We start from the raw sequence: 10,974 nt of genomic DNA, 5'->3' as shown, positions 1-10,974 counted from the left end.
AAGAAGAACCCAAAAGGCAAAGGAAAGCAAGGAGAATCAAGCAAAGGAAAAGGGACATGAAGACTAAAGGTGGTGAAGTTCCTATGTTTTTCTTTATGTTTTATTAAATAAGAAGATGTATGTCTGAAATATGGTATACCTTCTAGGATGCATTTTCTTTTTGAAGCATTGTCTTTTATGTTGCCCATTCCATGCATCACCACTCACAGATTTGGAATGGTTGCTTGTCTTTAATACTTTTACTTGTCATTGGAATAAAAGATGCAGTTTGAGCAAGAACAGAGAAATCTAGCTTAAAAAGGATCATGTTGTCCCATAGGAAAAGTGCTAGTATATTTATTGTGAAAGAATCAAGGTTCAATGAACTCAAAAGAATGCTTGCTATACAAGACTAGTTTGGTTAAGGATCATAAGGACTTTATTAGTAAAAGCACAAATAACCTTGACAATAAAGAAAATAGAATACAAAGAATGAAAGGCTAGGCATCAATGACAAAGTTGGATATGTGTCTGGTGACTGATGTTAAGAGACATACTTGGGCTAGTAAATCCGAGGGGTGCTTCATCACCCGGTAACTTGAGTTAACTAATTCGGGATTATCGATTGAAAACCCACAATCAGAGTACTCTATAACAGAACATTTAGCAACCCAAAGAGGTGCTGGACACCACTATCCAAACAAAATTTCAATGTTATATGCCTGTGACTGAATGTGTTAAGGAAAGAGGCTTGAGTGAGTAAATCTTTAAGAGTGTCTCAACACTTAACAACTTGAACCAACTGTTTGGGATTGTTGATTGAAAGCTTATGCTAAAGAGCCGCCTTAAGACAAGATTTCGAGCTTAATTGAAAGAAAAAGGGAAAGAAAAAAAAAAGGAAAAGAAATAAGCAGAAAAAAATTGTTCAAGGATCATGTGCTAAGGTATGAAGAAGTCTAGTGAAGTTAACCAATTCAGTAGGGAAGCAAGCATTTTAATTGAAAAAGTTGAATAGTTGTGTTCAATTACAATAAATTAATGACCACACAAGTGAGGACAATATGCTCAATGAAAATTACTCTCTGGAAGAACATTCAAGTCTTACATCTTAAATTCTTGTGACAAAGTCCTTATATTTTGCTTGAGGACAAGCAATACTTTAAGTTTGGTGTTGTGATGCAAATGCATATTTGCATTATTAGTTAGTTAGCTTAGTTAGTTTTAGCTTAATTTCACACATTTTCTCTAAATAAACAAGTCCTTTTATGAGTTTTGTTTCCATGCATGATGATATTAAGGAACATGTTAATTCTAGCCAAATTCATGCAAATGATTTAAGGAATGCATATGATGAGTATGAATGAATCTCATGAAATTTATTGCTTGAATTGGTAAGACTTGAAGCTATTTCCCTTGTTGATGATAGGTGATGAAACAAGGAGGCATGGAAGCAAGAATGATGCAAGCTGGGCAAAGTTGGCGTTGCCAACTTGGAATCCACGTTGCCAACTCCACAACACAAGGCAAGCTTGGTCCTGGAGGCAACCAAGGCAAGAGTTGGCGTTGCCAACTTGGAATCCACGTTGCCAACTCCACAACACAAGGCAAGCTTGGTCCTGGAGGCAACCAAGGCAAGAGTTGGCGTTGCCAACTTGGAATCCACGTTGCCAACTCTAGAATCAAGTTGCCAACGCCACACACAACTAAGCAACATCCAAGTTGCCAACGCCCATCACATGCAACATCCAAGTTGCCAACGCCAAGACTAGGCAACATTCAAGTTGCCAACGCCAAGACTAGCACCATTCACGTTGCCAACGTGGAAGCAAGTTTTAGAGCCTTGAAGAAGGCTCGAGCACGTTGCCAACGCCAGCTTCTATGGGCGTGTTCACTGGCAACGTGGGAAGCAATGCCTGGAGCTAGGAAAGGAGGCTCGAGCACGTTGCCAACTCAAGATGGGCGTTGCCAACGCCACACAACCAAGCAAACTTGGCCCTGGAAGCAAGGTTGGCGTTGCCAACTCTAGAACCAAGTTGCCAACGCCACACACACAAGACACAAGCAAGGAACTTGGCCTGGAGGAAGACAAGAAGCAAAGTTGGCGTTGCCAACTTGAGAGTGGCGTTGCCAACGCCACACACACAAGCAATTTTGGCACTAATATGGAAGCTCGAGCACGTTGTTTGAGCTAGGAAGCATTGGCGTTTTTGAGGACAACGCAGGCTAACAACGCCACACTATCAAGCTTGGCCCTGGAAGAAGCAAAGTTGGCGTTGCCAACTTGAATCTGGCGTTGCCAACGCCACACACAAGCAAGGCAAGCTTGGCCCTGGAAGAAGCAAAGTTGGCGTTGCCAACTTGAATCTGGCGTTGCCAACGCCACACACAAGCAAATTTTGGCACCAAGTCTTGGCGCACCAACCAGGCTGCCAAACGCCCAATGGCGCACCAACCAGGCTGCCAAACGCCCATTGGCGCACCAACCAGGCTGCCAAACGCCCATTGGCGCACCAACCAAGGTGCCAAACGCCCAATGGCGCACAAACCGCGTTCCAAACGCCCAAATGCCGCACCACTCACGTTGCCAACGCTAGATGGGCGTTGCCAACGCCAACTTACCAAAACAAGGCAGCCTGAGCATGTCCACTTCAATGGAAGATATCTTGAGCTACAGAGATCCAAATTGAGTACTTCCAGTTGCGTTGGAAAGCTAACATTCAGAGCTTTCCAACCATATATAATAGTGCATGGTGGAGCACAAGATTGGAGCCAAACCAGAGTCATCTTTAGGCCCTAAAAACAAGAACAAGAAATGAAATTCAAAGAAAGCTTCAGTCCAAAACACTAGACATGGCCAATGGCCAGCCAAGCCTTAGCAGATCATTGCTCCAATAGCAAGATTGATAGAGATCAACAAGCTCTTGTGATGATCAGTTGAAACCTCGGTCCAATAAGATTAGACATGGCTTCTCAGCCAGCCAGATTTCAACAGATCATCATGAAACTCTAGAATTCATTCTTAAGAATTCTGAAAAATACCTAATCTAAGCAACAAGATGAACCGTCAGTTGTCCATACACGAAACAATCCCCGGCAACGGCGCCAAAAACTTGGTGCACGAAATTGTGATCATCAATGGCACCATCAACATGGTACGCTCATTGCAATCTCAACTCTCTATCACAACTCCGCACAACTAACCAGCAAGTGCACTGGGTCGTCCAAGTAATAAACCTTACGCGAGTAAGGGTCGATCCCACGGAGATTGTTGGTATGAAGCAAGCTATGGTCACCTTGTAAATCTTAGTCAGGCAGACTCAAATGGGTATGGGTGATATATGAATAAAACATAAAGATAAAGATAGAGATACTTATGTATATCATTGGTGAGAGCTTCAGATAAGCGTATGAAGATGCTTTGTCCCTTCCGTCTCTCTGCTTTCCTATTGTCTTCATCCAATCCTTCTTACTCCTTTCCATGGCAAGCTTATGCAAGGGTTTCACCGTTGTCAGTGACTACCTCCCATCCTCTCAGTGGAAATGTTCAACGCACCCTGTCACGGCACGGCTATCCATCTGTCGGTTCTCAATCAGGCCGGAATAGAATCCAGTGATTCTTTTGCGTCTGTCACTAACGCCCCGCCTTCAGGAGTTTGAAGCACGTCACAGTCATTCAATCATTGAATCCTACTCAGAATACCACAGACAAGGTTAGACCTTCCGGATTCTCTTGAATGCCGCCATCAGTTCTTGCCTATACCACGAAGACTCTGATCTCACGGAATGGCTGGCTCGGTTGTCAGGCGAGCACTCGGTTGTCAGGCGATCAACCATGCATCGTGTATCAGGAATCCAAGAGATATTCACCCAATCGAAGGTAGAACGAAGGTGGTTGTCAGTCACACATTCATAGGTGAGAATGATGATGAGTGTCACGGATCATCATATTCATCAAGTTGAAGAACAAGTGATATCTTGGAACAAGAACAAGCGGAATTGAATAGAAGAACAATAGTAATTGCATTAATACTCGAGGTACAGCAGAGCTCCACACCTTAATCTATGGTGTGTAGAAACTCCACCGTTGAAAATACATAAGAATAAGGTCTAGGCATGGCCGTGAGGCCAGCCTCCCAAAGAGGGTTCAATCATAAAAACATGATCAAAAGATCCTAAGATTGAAAGATGTAAATACAATGGTAAAAGGTCCTATATATAGAGAACTAGTAGCCTAGGGTGTACAGAGATGAGTAAATGACATAAAATCCACTTCCGTGCCCACTTGTGTGTGCTTGGGCTGAGCAATGAAGCATTTTCGTGTAGAGACTCTTCTTGGAGTTAAACGCCAGCTTTTATGCCAGTTTGGGCGTTTAACTCCCATTTTGGTGCCAGTTCCGGCGTTTAACGCTGGAAATTCTGAAGGTGACTTTGAACGCCGGTTTGGGCCATCAAATCTTGGGCAAAGTATGGACTATCATATATTGCTGGAAAGCCCAGGATGTCTACTTTCCAACGCCGTTAAGAGTGCGCCAATTGGGCTTCTGTAGCTCCAGAAAATCCACTTCGAGTGCAGGGAGGTCAGAATCCAACAGCATCTGCAGTCCTTTTTAGTCTCTGAATCAGATTTTTGCTCAGGTCCCTCAATTTCAGCCAGAAAATACCTGAAATCACAGAAAAACACACAAACTCATAGTAAAGTCCAGAAAAGTGAATTTTAACTAAAAACTAATAAAAATATACTAAAAACTAACTAAATCATACTAAAAACAATGCCAAAAAGCGTACAAATTATCCGCTCATCAGATGCCATAAATGGTTATGGAAAAACAAAAAGCAATGCTTTTACCACACCAAACTTAAAAGGTTTGCTCGTCCTCGAGCAAAAGAAGAAAGAGTAAAAGAAGAAGAAAATGGAGGAGATGGAGGAGCCTTTGTGGTTCGGCCAAAGGGGGAAGAAGTAGTGTTTAGGGTGTGTGACAATGAAGGAGTGAAGATGGGTTTATATAGGGGTGAGGGGAGGGGTAGGGTTCAGCCATTATGGGTGGGTTTGGGAGGGAAAGTGGTTTGAATTTGAATGGTGAGGTAGGTGGGGTTTTATGAAGGATGGATGTGAGTGGTGAAGAGGAAAGAGGATGGTGGGGTTGGTGGAGATCCTGTGGGGTCCACAGATCCTGAGGTGTCAAGGAAAAGTCATCCCTGCACCAAATGGCATGCAAAAATGCGTTTTGAGCCAATTCTGGCGTTAAACGCCGGGCTGATGCCCATTTGTGGCGTTTAACGCCAAGTGCTTGCCCTTTTCTGGCGTTTAACGCCAGTCTGGTGCCCCTTTCTGGCGTTAAACGCACAGAATGGTGCCAGACTGGGCGTTAAACGCCCATTTGCTAGCCTTACTGGCGTTTAAACGCCAGTAGGTTCTTCCTCCATGGTGTGCTATTTTTCTTCCTGTTTTTCATTCTTTTTTTGCTTTTTCAATTGATTTTGTGACTTCTCATGATCATCAACCTACAGAAAATATAAATTAACAAAGGAAAATAGATAAAATATAACATTGGGTTGCCTCCCAACAAGCGCTTCTTTAATGTCAGTAGCTTGACAGAGGGCTCTCATGGAGCCTCACAGATGCTCAGAGCAATGTTGGAACCTCCCAACACCAAACTTAGAGTTTGAATGTGGGGGTTCAACACCAAACTTAGAATTTGGTTGTGGCCTCCCAACACCAAACTTAGAGTTTGACTGTGGGGACTCTGTTTGACTCTGATTTGAGAGAAGCTCTTCATGCTTCCTCTCCATGGTGACAGAGGGATATCCTTGAGCCTTAAACACAAAAGATTCTTCATTCACTTGAATGATCAGTTCACCTCTATCAACATCAATCACAGCCTTAGCTGTGGCTAGGAAGGGTCTGCCAAGGATGATGGATTCATCCATGCATTTGCCAGTCTCTAGGACTATGAAATCAGCAGGGATGTAATGGTCTTCAATCTTCACCAGAACATCCTCTACAAGTCCATAAGCTTGTTTTCTTGAATTGTCTGCCATCTCTAGTGAGATTCTTGCAGCTTGTACCTCAAAGATCCCTCGCTTCTCCATTACAGAGAGAGGCATGAGGTTCACACTTGACCCTAGGTCACACAGAGCCTTCTTGAAGGTCATGGTACCTATGGTGCAAGGTATTGAAAACTTCCCAGGATCTTGTCTCTTTTGAGGTAATTTCTGCCTAGACAAGTCATCCAGTTCTTTGGTGAGCAAAGGGGGTTCATCCTCCCAAGTCTCATTACCAAATAACTTGTCATTTAGCTTCATGATTGCTCCAAGGTATTTAGCAACTTGCTCTTCAGTGACATACTCATCCTCTTCAGAGGAAGAATACTCATCAGAGCTCATGAATGGCAGAAGTAAATCCAATAGAATCTCTATGGTCTCAGTGTGAGCCTCAGATTCCTATGGTTCCTCATTAGGGAACTCATTGGAGGCCAGTGGACGTCCATTGAGATCTTTCTCAGTGGCGTTCACTGCCTCTTCCTCCTCTTCAAATTCGGCCATGTTGATGGCCTTGCACTCACCTTTTGGATTTTCTTCTGTATTGCTTGGAAGAGTACTAGGAGGGAGTTCAGTAACTTTCTTACTCAGTTGTCCCACTTGTGCCTCCAAACTCCTAATGGAGGACCATGTTTCAGTCATGAAACTTTGAGTGGTTTTGATCAGATCAGAGACCATGGTTGCTAAGTCAGAGTGGCTCTGCTTAGAATTCTCTGTCTGTTGCTGAGAAGATGATGGAAAAGGCTTGCCATTGCTAAACCTGTTTCTTCCACCATTATTGTTGTTGAAACCTTGTTGAGGTCTCTGTTGATCCTTCCATGAGAGATTTGGATGATTTCTCCATGAAGAATTATAGGTGTTTCCATAGGGTTCTCCCATGTAATTCACCTCTTCCATTGAAGGGTTCTCAGGATCATAAGCTTCTTCTTCAGATGAAGCATCCTTAGTACTGCTTGGTGCATTTTGCATTCCAGACAGACTTTGAGAAATCAAATTGACTTGCTGAGTCAATATCTTATTCTGAGCCAATATGGCATTCAAAGTATCAATCTCAAGAACTCCTTTCTTCTGATTTGTCCCATTGTTCACAGGATTCCTTTCAGAAGTGTACATGAATTGGTTATTTGCAACCATTTCAATTAGCTCTTGAGCTTCTGTAGGCGTCTTCTTCAGATGAAGAGATCCTCTAGCAGAGCTATCCAAAGACATCTTGGATAGTTCAGACAGACCATCATAGAAAATACCTATGATGCTCCATTCAGAAAGCATGTCAGAAGGACATTTTCTGATCAATTGTTTGTATCTTTCCCAAGCTTCATAGAGGTATTCTCCATCCTTCTGTCTGAAGGTTTGGACTTCCACTCTAAGCTTACTCAATTTTTGAGGTGGAAAGAACTTTGCCAAGAAGGCATTGACTAGCTTTTCCCAAGAGTTTAGGCTTTCTTTAGGTTGTGAGTCCAACCATGTCCTAGCTCTGTCTCTTACAGCAAAAGGGAATAGCATAAGTCTGTAGACCTCAGGGTCAACCCCATTAGTCTTGACAGTGTCACAGATTTGCAAGAATTCAGCTAAGAACTAATGAGGATCTTCCAATGGAAGTCCATGGAACTTGCAATTCTGTTGCATTAGAGAAACTAATTGAGGCTTAAGCTCAAAGTTGTTTGCTCCAATGGCAGGGATAGAGATGCTTCTCCCATAGAAGTCGGGAGTAGGTGCAGTAAAGTCACCCAGCACCTTCCTTGCATTGTTGACATTGTTGTTGTTTTCGGCTGCCATGGGTTCTTCTTCTTTGAAGATTTCTATTAGGTCCTCTACAGAGAGTTGTGCCTTAGCTTCTCTTAGCTTTCGCTTCAAGGTCCTTTCAGGTTCAGGGTCAGCTTCAACAAGAATGCCTTTGTCTTTGTTCCTGCTCATATGAAAGAGAAGAGAACAAGAAACTATGGGATCCTCTATGTCACAATATAGAGATTCCTTCAGGTGTCAGAGAAAAAAAAATTAGAAGGAAGAGGTAGAAGAATTCGAACTTAGTCAGATAGAGTTCGAATTGTGCATTGAGGAGGAGTGGTACTCCATAAATAGAAGGATGCGAGAAGAGGGGAAAAAATTTCAAAAATTAAATTAAAAAGATTTTAAAAACATTTTGAAAAACTTTAATTGATTTTCGAAAACCAAGAGTGGGAAAGAAATCAAGTAATTTTTGAAAAAGATTTTGAAATTAGAATTTAAAAAGATATGATTGAAAACTATTTTGAAAAAGATGTGATTAAAAAGATATGATTGAAAAGTTATGGTTTTAAAAAGATATGATTGAAATGATATGATTTGAAAACAATTTTAAAAAAGATTTGATTTTAAAAATTAATGACTTGCCTAACAAGAAAAGATATGATTCAAACATTAAACCTTCCTCAACATAAAAGGCAACATACTTGAAATGTTGAATCAAATCATTAATTGTTAGCAAGTATCTGTGAAAAAGGAAAAAAATTGATTTTGAAAAAGATTTGATTGAAAAGATTTGATTTGAAAAAGATTTGATTTTGAAAAATTTTGAAAACTTGGAAAAAAATTGATTTGAAAACAAAATCTTCCCTCTTGTGCCATCCTGGCGTTAAACACCCAGAATGGTGCACATTCTGGCGTTTAACGCCCAATGCACTACCTTTTTGGGTGTTAAACGCCCAACCAGGTACCCTGGCTGGCGTTTAAACGCCAGTCTGCCTTCTTCACTGGGCGTTTTGAACGCCCAGCTTTTTCTGTATAATTCCTCTGTTGCATGTACTGAATCTTCAGTTCCCTGTATTATTGACTTGAAAATAGAACCAAGATCAAATAAACAATGCATGCGAGACACCAAACTTAAAGTAAGACACTAGACTCAAACAAGAAACATAAAATATTTTTGGTTTTTTGTGTTTTTGTAATTTTTTTTGGATTTTTTTTTTCAAAAATTAAGTGGAAGAAGAAAATAAAGGTATCAAAATTCTTAATGAGAATTCTAGGAATCATGCAATGTTAGTCTAAAGCTTCAGTCTAGGAATTAGACATGAATAGCCAAGCTTCAGCAGGACATTGCATTCAAGAGCTAAATTGATGATAATCAATCAGCTTTGGTGATGATAAGAACATCACCTTGAAACACTAGAATTCATTCTTAAGAACTCTCAAGAAAAAATACCTAATCTAAGCAACAAGATGAACCGTCAGTTGTCCAAACTCAACAATCCCCGGCAACGGCGCCAAAAACTTGGTATGCGAAATTGTGATCATCAATGGCGCCATCAACATGGTACGCACAATTGCAATCTCAACTCTTTATCACAACTTCTCACAACTAACCAGCAAGTGTACTGGGTCGTCCAAGTAATAAACCTTACGCGAGTAAGGGTCGATCCCACAGAGATTGTTGGTATGAAGCAAGCTATGGTCACCTTGTAAATCTCAGTCAGGTAGACTCAAATGGGTATAGATGAAATATGAATAAAAGATAAAGATAGAGATACTTATGCAATTCATTGGTAAGAACTTCAGATAAGCGAATGGAGATGCTTTGTCCCTGCTGTCTCTCTGCTTTCCTACTGTCTTCATCCAATCCTTCTTACTCCTTTCCATGGCAAGATTATGCAAGGGTTTCACCGTTGTCAGTGGCTACCTCCCATCCTCTCAGTGGAAATGTTCAACGCACCCTGTCACGGCACGGCTATCCAGCTGTCGGTTCTCGATCATGTCGGAATAGAATCCAGTGATTCTTTTGCGTCTATCACTAACGCCCCACAATCGTGAGTTTGAAGCACGTCACAGTCATTCAATCATTGAATCCTACTCAGAATACCATAGACAAGGTTAGACCTTCCGGATTCTCTTGAATGCCGCCATCAGTTCTAGCCTATACCACGAAGACTCTGATCTCACAGAATGGCTGGCTCGGTTGTCAGGCGAGCGCTCGGTTGTCAGGCGATCACCCATGCGTCGTGTATCAGGAATCCAAGAGATATTCACTCAATCTAAGGTAGAACGGAGGTGGTTGTCAGTCACACGTTCATAGGTGAGAATGATGATGAGTGTCACGGATCATCACATTCATCAAGTTGAAGAACAAGTGATATCTTGGAACAAGAACAAGCGGAATTGAATAGAAGAACAATAGTAATTGCATTAATACTCGAGGTACAGCAGAGCTCCACACCTTAATCTATGGCGTGTAGAAACTCCACCATTGAAAATACATAAGAACAAGAGTGATCATTGGCTTCGGTCCCAAAGAGGGAACCAGAAGAACCAAGATCTGATCTAAGAACTAGATGTCCGAAGATGATCTAGAGATCTGAAGTGATCAAAAGATGAAAATACAATAGTAAGAGGTCCTATTTATAGGGAACTAGTAGCTTAAGAATTACAAAGATGAGTAAATGACATAAAAATCCACTTCCGGGCCCACTTGGTGTGTGCTTTGGCTGAGCAATGAAACATTTTCGTGTAGAGACTTCTCTTGGAGTTAAACGCCAGCTTTTGTGCCAGTTTGGGCGTTTAACTCCCACTTTGGTGCCAGTTCCGGCGTTTAACGCTGGGAATTCTAAAGGTGACTTTGAACGCCGGTTTGGGCCATCAAATCTTGGGCAAAGTATGGACTATCATATATTGTTGGAAAGCCCAGGATGTCTACTTTCCAACGCCGTTGAGAGCGCGCCAATTGGGCTTCTGTAGCTCCAGAAAATCCACTTCGAGTGCAGAGAGGTCAGAATCCAACAGAATCTGCAGTCCTTTTCAGTCTCTGAATCAGATTTTTGCTCAGGTCCCTCAATTTCAGCCAGAAAATAAACACACAAACTCATAGTAAAGTCCAGAAAAGTGAATTTTAACTAAAAACTAATAAAAATATACTAAAAACTTAACTAAATCTACTAAAAACATACTAAAAACATTGCCAAAAAGCGTACAAATTATCCGCTCATCAAT

General features: G+C 41.5%; 1 non-coding gene across 1 annotated transcript; it reads left to right on the top strand.

Moving 5' to 3' along the window:
• Positions 1 to 7,281: 7,281 nt before the first annotated feature.
• On the top strand, positions 7,282 to 7,389 carry LOC130972562 (small nucleolar RNA R71). Its single transcript, XR_009083724.1, has one exon. It is a non-coding gene; the product is annotated as a small nucleolar RNA R71 (small nucleolar RNA).
• The last annotated feature ends 3,585 nt before the right edge of the window (positions 7,390 to 10,974 follow it).

Source organism: Arachis stenosperma, chromosome 3 (genome assembly GCF_014773155.1).
Source record: "Arachis stenosperma cultivar V10309 chromosome 3, arast.V10309.gnm1.PFL2, whole genome shotgun sequence".
Classification (NCBI taxonomy): domain Eukaryota; kingdom Viridiplantae; phylum Streptophyta; class Magnoliopsida; order Fabales; family Fabaceae; genus Arachis; species Arachis stenosperma.
Note: the sequence above shows the minus strand (reverse complement) of the source record. Positions and strands in the feature narration are given on the sequence as shown.